This window comes from Sciurus vulgaris (assembly GCF_902686455.1).
Source record: "Sciurus vulgaris genome assembly, chromosome: 3".
NCBI classification, from domain to species: domain Eukaryota; kingdom Metazoa; phylum Chordata; class Mammalia; order Rodentia; family Sciuridae; genus Sciurus; species Sciurus vulgaris.
Genome location: NC_136463.1, coordinates 182,383,737 through 182,397,619, shown reverse-complemented (window position 1 = coordinate 182,397,619; position 13,883 = coordinate 182,383,737). Strand labels below are relative to the sequence as shown.

The 13,883-nt window shown below is 47.5% G+C and overlaps 1 long non-coding RNA gene across 1 annotated transcript; it reads right to left on the bottom strand.

Annotated features, from left to right (window-relative positions):
- Positions 1–10,117: 10,117 nt before the first annotated feature.
- Positions 10,118–13,627, bottom strand: LOC306658131. The gene is made up of 3 exons (XR_013762974.1): positions 13,425–13,627; positions 11,059–11,238; positions 10,118–10,323 (listed from the first exon to the last, which is right to left on the bottom strand). It is a non-coding gene; the product is annotated as an uncharacterized lncRNA (long non-coding RNA).
- Positions 13,628–13,883: the final 256 nt, after the last annotated feature.

The following is a 13,883-nucleotide window of genomic DNA, read 5'->3' as shown; positions in this document are numbered from 1 at the left end:
TGGCATGTGGGCAGGCCCAGGAATAGTTCACAGTGACTGTGCTATGGGAAAGAGCAGGGCTGGTGGGGACCATATGAATTTGGGGCTTCAGTTGGTAGCTCCAAATTGTGCAGGTGGGCTGGGCATGACTTGCCAGCACGTGGGGTTTATGTTCTGGGCCAGCCAACAAACAGATTGTGTCTTTCAGAATGGCAAGCAGGCAATTGCCCAGGAGGTTGACCCCTGTTCCCTTGAGTGCACAGCTGGATCCCAGGTGTGAGTTGTTCTCCGCAGGCCTGGGCACTCCCACAGGTGTAGCCTGATAAGGACCTGGGAGGTTTCCGTAGCCTCGGGCTGGGTTCAGAAGTATTTCTCCATCCAGCAACTCCTGTGTACATTTGTGAAGGAACCAGAAGGAGGGGCTTGGTTTTCTGTACAGCAGGTTCAAAGCAGCATTTAGTAGCCAGGATACGAGAACAGCCCAGGTGCTGTGATCAGATATGATCAAGTGTGTCCCCCAAAAGTCCATGTGTTGGAACCTTGGTTCCCAGTGTGGGGATGATGTTGGGAGGTGGTGGACCCTTTAAGAGGTGCAGGTAGTGGGAGGTAACCAGGTTTTTGAGGCCATGTCCTCAGAAAGGATTAATGTAGTTCTCCTAGTTAGTTTGTAGCAGAGTGCGTTGTAACAGGAGAAAGGATAGCCCTCCTTCCTTTTTAGCTTCCTGTCTTGACCTACAATCTCTCCCTGTTCCACTCGCTTCCACCATGATGCCATCTACCACCAGCCAAGGGGCCCTCACCAGAGCCAGGGTACAGAACTTCCAAAAGTTTGAGTGGAATAAACCTCTTTTCTCTATATATTATTCAATTCAGGTATTTTGTTATTGCAATGGAAAATGGACTGATACACCAAGTGCCCATCAATGGATGAATGGATAAACAATATGTGGTCCATACATATAATATTACTTAGCTTTATAAAGGAAGGAAATCCTGACACAGGCTACATGTAGGGAAGTTTGTAGACTTTATACTAAGAGAAATCAGCCAGTCACAAAAGGACAAAAACTGTATGATTCTGCCAATTTGAGGTAGCAAGAGTAGTCCGATTCCAAGAGAGAAAAAGAATGATGGGTTGCCAGGTTCTGAGAGAAGGGGACGTGGGCATTCTTAATGGACACAGTGTCTCCTTCGCCAAGATGGAAAAGTCTGGAGATTTGAAGTACAAAGTGTGAAGTCCTTAGTACCACACTTAAAAATAGATATCTGGAACCCAAGGGCAGTGGCATAGGCCCTTGGGTAATCCCAGCCACTCAGGAGGCTGAGGCAGAAAGATCTCAAGTTCAAAGCCAGCCTTGGCAACTTGACCTTGTCTCAAAAAAAAAAAAAAAAAAAAATTTCTAAAAAGGACTGGAGATGTGGCTCAGTGGTAGAGTGTTTGCCTAGCACGTGCAAGGCCCCGTTCCATCTCTACATGCGCGCGCGCGCGCGCGCGCACACACACACACACACACACACACACACACACTTGGGAGCCTCCCCTGCCTCATATTACGGCAGCTCCCGCTCTCCGCTCCCTTTCCATCCCGTGTTGTCATGCTGTGTTAGGAAAAATGTTTTTCAAGTTTATCAAGGAGGTTTTTTAATTGCCACGTAATAATTATACCTATTTATGGGGTACAGTGTGATAATTTGATACTTGATACAATAGAATGAGGAAATCAGGGTAATTCAAATTTCCATCTCCTTAAACATTTCTTTGTGTTGGGAAAGGAAATCCTTGGCTAAAGACCAGGGGTGACTAACTACTGGATAAGCCCTTAATCAATTAATTGTTGAAAAAAGTTTTTTAAACCAGGCTGTAGGTTAAAGGTCAGTCTTCAGCCAGAAAGCTTTTGCAATGACTTATCATCCACTCTTAAACTGGAGTTCCCACATAACCGTAGATTCACAGGGGGTGTAAGAAATCATACGGAGGAACTGGGCACCGTGGGCACGCCTGTATTCCCAGCTACCAGGAGGCTGAGGCACCAGAATCTCATGTTCGAGGTCAGCCTGGGCAACTTAGTGAGACCCTGTCTCAAAATAAAAACTAAAAAGTGTAGAGGATGTAGCTCAGTGGTAGAGTTCCCCAGGGCTTCAATTTCTAGTACTGCAAAAAAAGAAGAAGAAAAAGAAGGCAGAGAGAAGCCAGGTACACTTTCTTTGCCCCCGTGATACCATCTCTGGATCTCCCTGGTTTTACATATATTCATTTGCATGTGGGTCTCAGCTTCTACTCAGCTATACCACCGAGTAGGCCCGAGGCACCAGCCCTGGCCCAGGTCTGCGCAGCTCCAGCACCACAGGACCCTTTGTAAGCACTCCACCCACTTCTCACAGCCCCATCCTCTGTCCCTAGCCTCTGGCAGCCAATATGGAACCTGATCTTTTAACCCTTTGTCATTTCTAATCAGTTATGTCAATGGAATCAGTGTGTAGTTTTTTGAGATGAATTTCTTCTCATTCAGCATAAGGCCCTGGAAATTCATTCAAGCTTGGACCAGGAGTTCCTCCTCTGTATCACTGAGCTGTATTCCTTGGGATGCAGGTACCATTATTACTGGTTTGCCATTCATCCTTTTCAACCTTTCCAGAAGACTGAAGATGATCAGGATGAAAGAATGAACATTTTTTTTAAGCTGTTCTAAAGAATGAACATTTTTTTAAGCTGTTTTATCTCAACTCCCTAAGGTCTCCCGCCCATTGTCTTAACTCCCTGAGGTCACCCTCCCAGTGATGGGAGCAAAAGCCCCTAAAGCTGTCCCAGGAAATAGCCCCAAACAGAGAGTAAAAGAGTAAATTGAGCCAGATAACTAGATAGTGCTCAAACAGTAGGATTACCAGAAACTATTGACCAGAATCTACGCCCTGTTGTAAAACATTGTAAAACATGTTGTATGTTATCAGACAACTCAGACCCCCTTTGGAATTTCCCGGCAGCTTTGTTCCCCCATTTTTCTTTTTTTTACCTTTTTTTCCCTTTCATGTGCGACCCCTCCCGATGTGTGGTTTTCTGCCTTTATAAACTTGTAAGATTTTCTGCTAGGGACTCGACCCTTGCACTCCTGCGTGAGTCACGAGTCAGGTACCAGCGCGCTGGAATAAACACCTCTTGCGGTTTGCATCAAGTGACCCCTCCTGTGGTTGATTGGGGTTGCCGTCGGTCCGAGGGATAGAGTCGGGGTCTCCTTTTTGGAGGTCCTTCAAGGACAATGGTAATGGTATGTTTATAACACCTTATCTAGAACCCTTATAACTTACCTCTGTCCCTGAAGGTTTCTCCAAGAACCACATAAAAGAAATAACATTTTTCTAACATTGCGGCGACCATTCTAGCATCACTTTCCTGCATGGGAGACCTCCTATCCAACCAGAAAGCATGCAACAAGAGCACACAAGCACCCCACTGAGGGTGGTCTTGAAGGAAGCCCTGGAATGTTCCAATGGCCCATCAGTGAATTTACATCTTTTTTACACATCAAGTTTTCCCCCTGTAATTTGGGAACTTCCCATGTTTTATTAAACAGATCCCATAAGGGGTTGTCTTGATCAGTCTTATGGAGATCATCAAAGTATGCACCCTAAGAATTTCAGTACAGGCTGACAGCAGGAAAATCTGCCAAAGCATTTCCCTGTGTTTTGTTAACTCTTGTTCTGCTCGATGTTGGGTTAGCAGTTTTCTGAACCAGTTAGTTTCCTCATAAGAGTGCTATGAATTCAGTCAGGTGCAGTGTTGTAGGTTTGTAATCCCAGCAACTTGGGAGGATCATAAGTTCCAGGCCAGGTCAGCCTTAGCAATTTACTGAGGCCCTAAGTAAATAAACCTGACACTATCTCAAAACAAAAAACAAACAAACAAAAAAAACCGGGGTGTAGCTCAGGGGTAAAACACTCCTGGATTCAATCCTTAGGACCAATAAATAAGTAAAAAGAGAGAAAAGAAAAGAACAAACAAATTGGGAATTCTCAGCCAGTCCCTTGGTACAATCTTAAAGTGATCAGCAACTTATATTTGTCAGGGTCCTTTCCATGAGTGTCCTTGAAAACAAAGTACTTTAGGCTGATAGTTGCTCTGGAAAGTACCAGAGTAAACAATTAACCATCTGTGGATGAGGAAATCAGTTATTTCTGTTGCACACATTTGAAGCTAATGACTCAACCTATGATTGATGGCATTAGGACGGTTAGCTTTCTGTGAATTTGTACAATTTTAGAGACACATATTAGTAACACACTCATGCAAAAGCCATTCAAGGTGGACTTGGCATTACCTATGATTTTCCCCATGGAATTCAATATGTCAAATAAGCCTGCTTAGGCCAGGCATGTCGCATACATGTAATCCCAGGAAAAGGGTACGAGTTGGAGGCCAACCTGGGCAACTTTGTGAGACCCTATCTCAAAACAATTTTTTAAAAAGGAGGTGAGTGGGCCAGGGATGTAGCTCAGTGGTAGCATGCGCGAGGCCCTAGGTTCAACCCCCAGTGTCAGGAATGGGTGGGGGTGGGAGAGTCTAATTAGTTACAAGGTGAGGCACATCCTTCAAGACTTGCCTGAGGCCCAAATGGAAAATACCCAAATTAGCTCTGTGTCAAAAAGACTCAATCTAAAATTTGATTTGGAGGTTTGTCAAAATTTATGAAAGGCTAAAATACTTGATCAAAATAAGATCCCTGTGAACAGTAGTCGTTTAACCAAACTGACAATCAAGACTCCAGAAGGCAAGCACAGAAAATTATACCTTTAACAGAAAGGACTCAGTTTTCCAAGTGACCAAAACCCTAGTAAAGACCACGAAGAAATGATCTTGGTAAACCACAGACTCTTTGTTTCCTAAGCCAATTTCCTGAAAGGGAGAAAATAAAATGAAATAAACTGCTCTCATAATTTCCTATTAAGAACAGATCAATACTCTGGGAAAATCTTGTTATTTTAATGTTACACCAAATTCTCATTTTCCATCACTGTACCTGATATTAATGCTTCTAATTTTAGCTCCCTAGATCACACCCAGAATTCCTCTCACAGACTGACCTTGACAGACCTCCAGCCCTCCTTCATAACTCTGAACCAACATTCTATGGACTAGCACCATTTTATGATTTTTAGAAATATGTGCTTTCTGATAAGACAATTTTAAAATGTGAAAATAGGGCACATTTACTAATAGACCCCAATGCCTCTTTTTTTGTCATGGAAAAATAAAATTCAGGGCTGGGGTTGTAGCTCAGTGCTAGAGAGCTTGCCTCACACAGGTTTAATCCTCAGCACTGGGTTTAATCCTCAGCACCACGTAAAAATGAATATATAAAAGAAAGGTATTGTGTCCACTTGCAACTAAAAATATTAAAAATACAATACAATAAAATGCCAAAGCACATAACACTTTAACATAAGCTTAATATTTGATGTTTCAGTATTTAACTTAGGAATGGCATGACCTTAAGAGTTCAAGTTACTGACAAGGATTTTTGAAACTATGAAGAGAACATTTGCAACTGTGGATCCCATTGCCCCTCCCCTACTCTACTTGCTCTTAACAGTGATGTCTGGATTGCTCCCGGAGCCGTCCTGTCCAGACGCTTCCTGCCGACCATTCCCACAGCGTGCATATGTTAGGTCTCTGTCACCAGAGCCACAACTCCAAAGTTACGTGCGTGGATATTTTGTGGCTCAGAAGCGTAGTTGTTGCTGTTGTTTCTATTTGATCAGCAATGTTTACTTACTCAAATAGCAATATTTATGTACTTAAAATTTCCTTAAGATTTCCCAAGTCACATAAACTTTGAAAAGCATTTATGCTCCCTTTCTTTTATGTGTGCTCCTTTATTTCTGAATCAATCTGGTCCTGTGTAGGCGATACGCATATACAGACATAAGCATACATGTAGGCGTGCAATACACACATACATACGTAAATAGAGGTGAAAACAAAGATCTTCAGCGTCGTTTAGATTCTCCATTTGCTAGAGCTTAAACTGTTTTCTTCGTTCCAAACCATCTTAACTTGGTAACCCTAAATTTGCATGAGCAGTGTGTGTCTCAGGTGAGCTAAGGTGAAAAATTTCTATCTCAAGCAGAACATAGATCTATGCATCATTATTTGCTGAGACAAGGGCATAGGGAAGGCCCAGTAAAGACAAATGGTCAAAGGTGAAGCCTGGTTTGCAGATTTAATGAAGTTAATGTCTCTCCCTATGATAAGAGTTAGTCAGCCTGGCGGGGTGGCGTGCACCTGGAGTCCCGGCACCCAGGAGGCTGAGGCAGGAGGATTGATACAGTCTAGGAATTGAGGCTGTTGCCAGCCTGGGCAACATAGTGAGAACCCATCTTGAGAAACAGTCTGCAGAGTGGGAGACACTTTTACAAATGGCAATGTCCTCTATCAATGCAAATTTCTTCCACAAATATTTCAGAACAACTAACTAAAATGTCAGAAGGTTTTACTTTGGCTAGTAATTTGTCAGAGTCCTAACTTCACAATTTGGCCTGTTATTTTGCCTTCTCTTAGCAGGTTTTAGAGAGTGGATTGGCCAAATTGACAAGATCATGGGTTAGTACAGTGGCCCAGTTTAACTGGTGATATTTTACATGTGTGGCCAGCTCATCTCATCTGCTTAAAACCCTGGTTGTGGAGAGAACTTCTAAATGCCATTCAAGGTCAGCTTCAGACTTATTTTGTCCGGTTTTACATCCAGCTTTTCCTGGTTGCGCACAGAAATTAACTAATTTTGGGTTTTTGAAAGCTCCCCCTTTGGGCAGTAAATCTTAAATCTTCCTAGGTTATTTGGACTCACCTAGAAATTTATGTGAAGAAGATCGACAGGCATGGGGCCAGCTGGAGCTCAGAGGGGTTGCTCGTCAATCTTGTCTTCATAAAGCAGGGGCTGCCCATGGTAAATCACAAAAACCTGCTTTAGGTTGACCCAGGATGATAGGGTGAGCGTTTGGATCATGTAATGTGCTACTTGAGGGCATCTCCCTAAAGATGTCACCATCTTTACGTGTCACTCTCTTACATGTCACCACAGGGTGAGGGCGCTCAAGATGTTGAGGTGTTCGCTTCTTATGGAGCGCCCGACTAGGCCAAGACTGCTCTCTCTGACCCAAGAACAGGGCACATTTATTTAGGAATCCCAATGAAGCCACTATTTGCCATGGACAGTGGGTCCAAACACTCTTACAAGGCTCTTAGTTGCTTACAAACCCTGCCCCCCGGGCCTGGGGACATAGTTCAGTGGCCGGGGGCTTGTCTAGCCTGCAGGACACCCTGGGTTCAACCTCCACCCCCATGAAAGCCAAGGCCCTGCCCTGAAGGAGTCTCAGAAGGAGCAGAGTGGCAACACCTCATGAAATCATTTGTATTTGTGGGTCAGCTAGGGCAACTCAAATGTCTAGTTACACCTGTGAAGTTCCAGTAATGTCACTTTGAGCTCAATTATATTAAACCTATTAGTTCAGAAAAAGAGAGCCTGCAACCCACTGAGCGCGGGGAAACCTGAATGAGCTCTGGCTTTGGTGACCGCCCTTCAGCAAAGCCTGCACTGTTAGGTTTGCTGCCAGGACCTCTCTGACAGGGGGCGCCATGGTGACGGCCCCTCAGGAACTTGGAGGTAGCTCAAACCCATTGAAAGCACTGAGTCTTCCCTTGGGCCTGCGCAGGGGTCTGATGGGGACCTCCCGACCTCAGGGGGCCACATCTCCACCCTCAGAGCAACGATGCTGCCATCTTCTGAACATGTGTCCTGGTTCAGAAAAGTCGCGAAGCTTCACCTCACAGGCACAGTCACAGGGGACTCCACTTCTGCTTACCTCCAGTCACCTGCCCCCAGGTCACAGACCACCCTGTTTCTTTAAATCCCCGCCCCTATCCTGGAGGAGGAGGCTTCGAGATGTGGGGCTCCCTGTCCCCACTCCTGGCTACCTTGTGAACTTTCTCTTCTGCCAGGCTGGTCACTTGGGTGATTGGCATCCTACTTAAGGACAAGATAGGACTGGTTCTCTCTGGTAACAAAACCATAGACGTGCCTATTTGTTTTTCTTTAAGTCAATTAAACAGCTGTTTTATATATATTTTAGCAGCATTACTGGAGATAGCAAAGTATCACATATACATTATGCACATACATAAGCAAACATTAATAGGCAAGAGCAGATCTGACAGGTTTCTCTCTAAAACTGTTGCCTCATAACAGGATCCAAGACTCCCCGGCTGGTTCTGGCCAACAGAACTGCTTAAGGTCACCTGCTCAGATGACTAAAGCTTTCTTACCAATTTTTGTAGAAGACTTTTAAGGTTTTTAATTTTTTGTGGTGCTAGGGACCAGAACCAGGGCCTCATGCATGCCAGGCAAGCCCTCTATATCTCTGAGCTACCCCAAGTCCAGGCTTTTCCTTTTAAACAGTTTCCCAGCCAGCACAGTGGCCCATGCCTGTAACCCCACAACTCAGGAGGCCAGGCAGGAGGATCGCAAGTTCAAGGCCAGCCTGGGCAACTTAGTGAGACCCTGTCTTAACGTGAAAGGAGCTGGGGTATAGCTCAGTGGTAAAGCGCCCGGGGTTCAATCCCTAGTACTGCCAAAAAATTGTTTTAAAATCTAAAAAATGTTTTCTCTCTCTTTTTCCTGATGACAATCATCTCTTGAAGTCTGTATTATCTAAAAGGTAACTATCAATTCTAGAGAAGGCAGGGTAGGAAATTTACATTTCAAAGACACAAAACTTAGACTTCATGCCTAAATACCATTATTTCTCTAGACAAAGAAAGTTGTGGGTGGAAGCTGGGGAGACAGCATGGTGGAACGCAGACTTGCCAGGTGCAGCTAACCCCGCTTTCTCCAAGGTCAGTTTCCAGCAACTGAGGGTTCAGAGGAAGACCCCCTCACACATGGAGTCTCCCCTTATAAATGTAAATTTATTTTACCAAAAAAAAAAAAAAAAAGTCAAGAATAAGAAAAACAGGTATTTTTTTTTTTTAATGTAGCTAACATTTTTAGCTAGACTATTGAGTCCACGGGAACCCCTCCGTTCACAAGGCAGACACCTACATTCTCACAGGTTCTCGGTTGAAGACTTGGACCAAGGCATTTAATGGTGAAAGGAGCAGGCTTTGTTTGATCTAAGGCCTACCCCTCAATAGCCACATCCCCAGCCACTTTTTTTTCTTTTTAATTGTCAGTGGTCCTTTATTTTATTTATTTATTTATTTACATACAATGCTGAAGATGGAACCCAGGGCTTCACATATGCCAGGCAAGTGCTCTACCACAACCCAGCCCATCTCCAGCCCTTTTTATTTTGAGACAGGGTCATACTAAATTGCTAAGAGTCTTGCTAAGTTGCTGAGGCTGGCCTTGAACTTTCGATCCTTCTGCCTCAGCCTACCTGGTTGCTGGAATTATAGATGTGTGCCACTGCGCCTGGCAACAAACAGTTTTGAGGTGGGAAAGTAGTTAAACAAGAAAGTCATCATGGGCTGGGGAGACAGCTCAGCTGGTAGAGTGCTTGCCTTGCAAGCACAAAGCCCTGAGTTCAATCCCCAGTACTGCAAAAAAAAAAAAAAAAAAAAAAAAAAAAAGTCATCAGCTTCCCAATAAGCAGAGAACAGAGAAAAATAGAAGGTGTAGTCAGAGTCATCAGTCATTGCCAATTAGCTGCATAAACTATTTTTATTTTCCATTTAGAATTCTGTGTGTGTCAATCAAAAATACATCCATTGTCTCATTTAGGTTAAATTTTTCCCAGTGTGGCCACTGTAACTCTTGAGTTATTTTGGGTAAAGTTCAGCCATTTCTTACACCTACTTCTCATATAAAAACTTAGATGCAGGGCTGGGGTTGTGGCTCAGTGGTAAAGCATTCACCTAGCATATGTAAGGCCCTGGGCTCAATCCTCAGCACCACATAAAAAACAAAATAAAGGTATAGAGTTCACCTACTCAAAAGAAATATTTAAAAAGCAAACTTGGATGCAGTAACAGATATTGGGGTCCCAGACGCCTTGGATTCACATGACCCCATTATTTAAAACAATACCTACCTCTTAACTGGACCCAGTGCAGTTAACCACGGAATCCAATCTGACCTGGGTCCCTGAGGCCTACATACATGACCAGTCTTGTTTCTCTCAAGACTTTTGAGCTTAGGATTTAAAAAAAATTAAAAGAATTTTTTTTTCTTTCTCAAGGAGTTCAAAACAAAAGTGTGTGGAACTTGGAGTCCCAGAAACACTGACAAGCTTGCATTTTCCGTCTTGTGCTCCTGAGGTTGAGGACTCTGCTTCAGATCCACATACCGTGCCGATCTGTGGAAGAGAAAAGTGACAGGCCTGTTAAATTTAGCAGGATTTACTTGAGCAAAGAATGGTTTGGAATCGGGCAGCCCTCAGACCAGAAATGGTTCAAAGAGGACTCTGGCCAGTGGCAGGGCCAGGGTAGAAAACAGAGCGAGGCCTGGACACAGCTCACGGGCCTTTGAACCAGCAGGAGTGATGGAGACTCAGATGGTGACATCAACTGAGACTCACCTGCTAGGAAAGCAGCCTCCTAAGATAGGTTTTCAGTTAGTTGGAGGCCCTAGGCCAGGCTGCAGCTGCTTATGTGAGGTCTCAAGCATGTGATGTCCTCAGACCCAACTGAGTTTACTTGAAGCATCTTCCCTTGATCTTCATGGCTTTAGGAGCCCACAGAGTGCAGCTTTACCTGCCAGTGAACGTCACATGAGTGGAAGACAGGTCCCATTGCATGTGTTATTTTGTGATTTACACTTTTCATTTAACTTTACGTTTGTGAAATTCCTTTAATCTGCTGCATTTAACAAAAGGCCTGCAATTTTCACTGCTGTACAGCTTTCCATTTGTGAAAATACTACAATTATTTTCTCCTCTCTTGTTGATGAATATTGGGGCTATCTCCAGTTTGGGGCTGTTTAAATGATGCCTCAATGTCCAGATTAGTACATGTAGCTTTGGCCACAAATGCCACACTACCTCCAGCATTTTTACCCAGCACAGCACAGTCACATTGTGGAATGTGCACACCTTGACCTTCCTGGATGCTGCTCCAGTCTGGTGTGTGGAACGCGTGCTCCCGCGCATCTCTAGATCCTCCCACCAGTGACCGCTCAGTCCCTGCCGGTGAGAGGGTTGTAATACACGCGTGTGGTTTCCTCTGCTTGGGCTGGACCCCTCCACGTGTCTGCTGGCCTTTCGGAATGCCACCTGTGTGACCATGGGATGGGACCGGGGACTGAGGCAGAGCTGATCAGAGGTTGCCCACAAAGAAACAGCAGAGCTTGGCGGACTCACCGAGGACAGCAGAGGGGCAGCTTTGGGGCTGCTGTCAGAAGAGGGCCAGCAAGGAGATGGCAGAGCCTGAGGACCAAAGTGCAGAGAGCCACACGCAACCCCAGCGGCCTCTCTGATCTCTTCTAGAGCCTCCCTCTCCTCCGCCACCCTGACCATCAGCACCTAAAGGCCAGCTCCCTGTGTTCAGCTTCAGGTCACCTTCCAGTCCCATAGCACAGCCTTGGGCCAAATCTGCAGCCCTGTCTGCAGGCCTCTCCCCTAGCCTTACTTCGGGTTCTACTCTCAAGGGGCTCGGACACTGGGTCAGGACTGGCAGCGTGGAATCTGCCCCTACCACATACTTTGCCCGGAGGTCCCCCCTGCGGCTCCACCCTCCAGCCCGTGAGGTCCCAGACCCTTCTGACTCCCAGTGGTCCATCTCACATCTGAGCCCCCCAAAGTCCATGATCACACCCCTGGACAGTGTCCAGGAGAATGACTGGCTTATGGCTCTGATTCTATTCTAGGCAGGAAGCCCCTAGCGTGTGGGATCTGATTTGACCACCCAGGCCTCCAGGAAGATTTACACTTGTTGGTGCTCAAAAGATCGTAACTGGATGAACTGGAGCACTCTAGACAATTCAGTGTTTGCTCTTGGCACCCCCACTGAGGCTGTTCTCTTGAGAAAGCCCAGCACATCCTCCATTACTTAACAGCCGCTACAAACAGTCACAAGGTCCTGGGCCTCACCTGCCAGCACTGGTCAATGGGCTCCCTCTGCCATTAGCCTTTGGCTCCGGGGGCTACATCAAGCTTGGGAACCTCTCAGTCACCAGGCCTCCAGCTGGTGCAGACCCCCTGGCAGTCAAGATTCCAGGCAGGAGGGTGAGTGACAGTGCGATCCCTGGGGTCCCCAGGCGGCCTCCAGTGTGCACCCCAGAGCCACAGCCTCAGGTGCCCTCTGCTCCACTGAGCCACCCTCTGTGGCCTGCGGGCTTCCCGGCACCCATGCTGTCCTTCCTTCCAGGACGCCGGGGCCTGGAGCAGCCCTCTTGGGGCTGCCTCTGTGGTCAGTGCCATGTGCCGGGCAGAGCTGGTCCCACAGAGGACGAATGAAGGAGCTGCTCCAGAAGCCCCAGCTCCCGTCCTCCAGCCAGTGGCCTGGCCTGGACTCCACCCAGAACCTCCAAAGGTGGCGCAGCTCCAGGGCCCTGGGCTGAGAGCGCCTCGGGCCCACCCACGGCCCAGGCCGCGACGCACCTGAGGGCCGTGACAGCTGCTCCGGCTGTGTGCCCGACCTCCCTGAAGGACCCTCGCTCAGGCAGCTTGGGCAGGTGGAGGGCGGCTGGCCTCCACTCCTGGCCCTGGAATTGCACGGGCAGGCCTGGCCCCAGGGCACTCAGCATGGCAGCTGCCGCCTGTGCAGGTCGGGCCTGGGATGGCATGAAGAGCCCACTGCTGGCCTGCCCGACACCTGCCCCCACACCTGGTGGCTTCACAGGCTCAGCACCCTGATCCCATGAGGTCCGCTGCATGTGGCACCAGGGCAGAGGCAGAATGAAACCCCGCTTGCTCCCGGAGCCCAGCCCAGCGAGAATCCCACTGCTCCTACCCGGGGCTGGGGAGGCTCCCGCCAGGAGGGCAAGAGCGCCTGCGCCCCAGTGCTCCCCCACCCCAGGGCCTCCCCGAGCGCTGGGTGTTGTTACCTGGTGACCTCCATCCAGGAAGTGGACCCTGCCACTCGCATCCCAAGCCCAGGGCTGCCACCAGCTCCCAGTGAGAAGCCAGGTGAGCCCTGGAGGACAGGAGGCTGGCAGAAGCCAGTGCTCTATGGTGGGTGGCAGCTGGTGGTGGGGTGGACTCCGCATGGCCTGCCCTGCCCTGGCAGTGCCCAGGGTGTGCCCTGCTCCTGGGGATCGGGACACAGCCAGGACAGAGCTCAGCATCTGCAAAGGCGCCAGGCAGTGAACTGGTGATGGTGGAGGGGTCTGGTCCAGGGGTCCCACGGGACCAGCTCCCTTTCAGAGAACAAAGACAACCCGTCCCCAGACAGGTGTCCCCTGCCCAGACTAAGGATCATGCAAGAATGGAGGGGCGGAGACTTCTCTCTCAGGCCTCACCAGAGTTTGTTGCTGTCATGTAGCCCCTGGGTCCCGGGGCAGGACAGGGCAGTGACTGATGTCATGAACCAGGCGGCTCAGACATGGAAGTGGGAGGCTGGGTGCCCAGGTGGCTCCACGTGGCCAGGCTGTTGCTGCAGACTTTGGAGGTTGACAAACATCCTTCGCTTACTATACATGACACGTGGTGTGTGTCTGGTCTTCAGTCCTGCTCAAGCACATGAAAAAATTTTGCAAGAAATGAGGGTGGGGGCGGGGGAGATAGCTCAGTAAGAAAAAAAGAAAGAAATGAGGGTGGATTATCACTGGGCATTACTTACTGCCAGCATAGGAAGAGCATGTAGAATAAAAATGGAGTCACTTATGCCAACCCCAATTTTTTTTTTTAAATGGAGGCCATGAAGGCAGTGCCCAATTGAGATCAGTCTGGTGACTCGGGGTTTGGTTCATTTGTCAGAT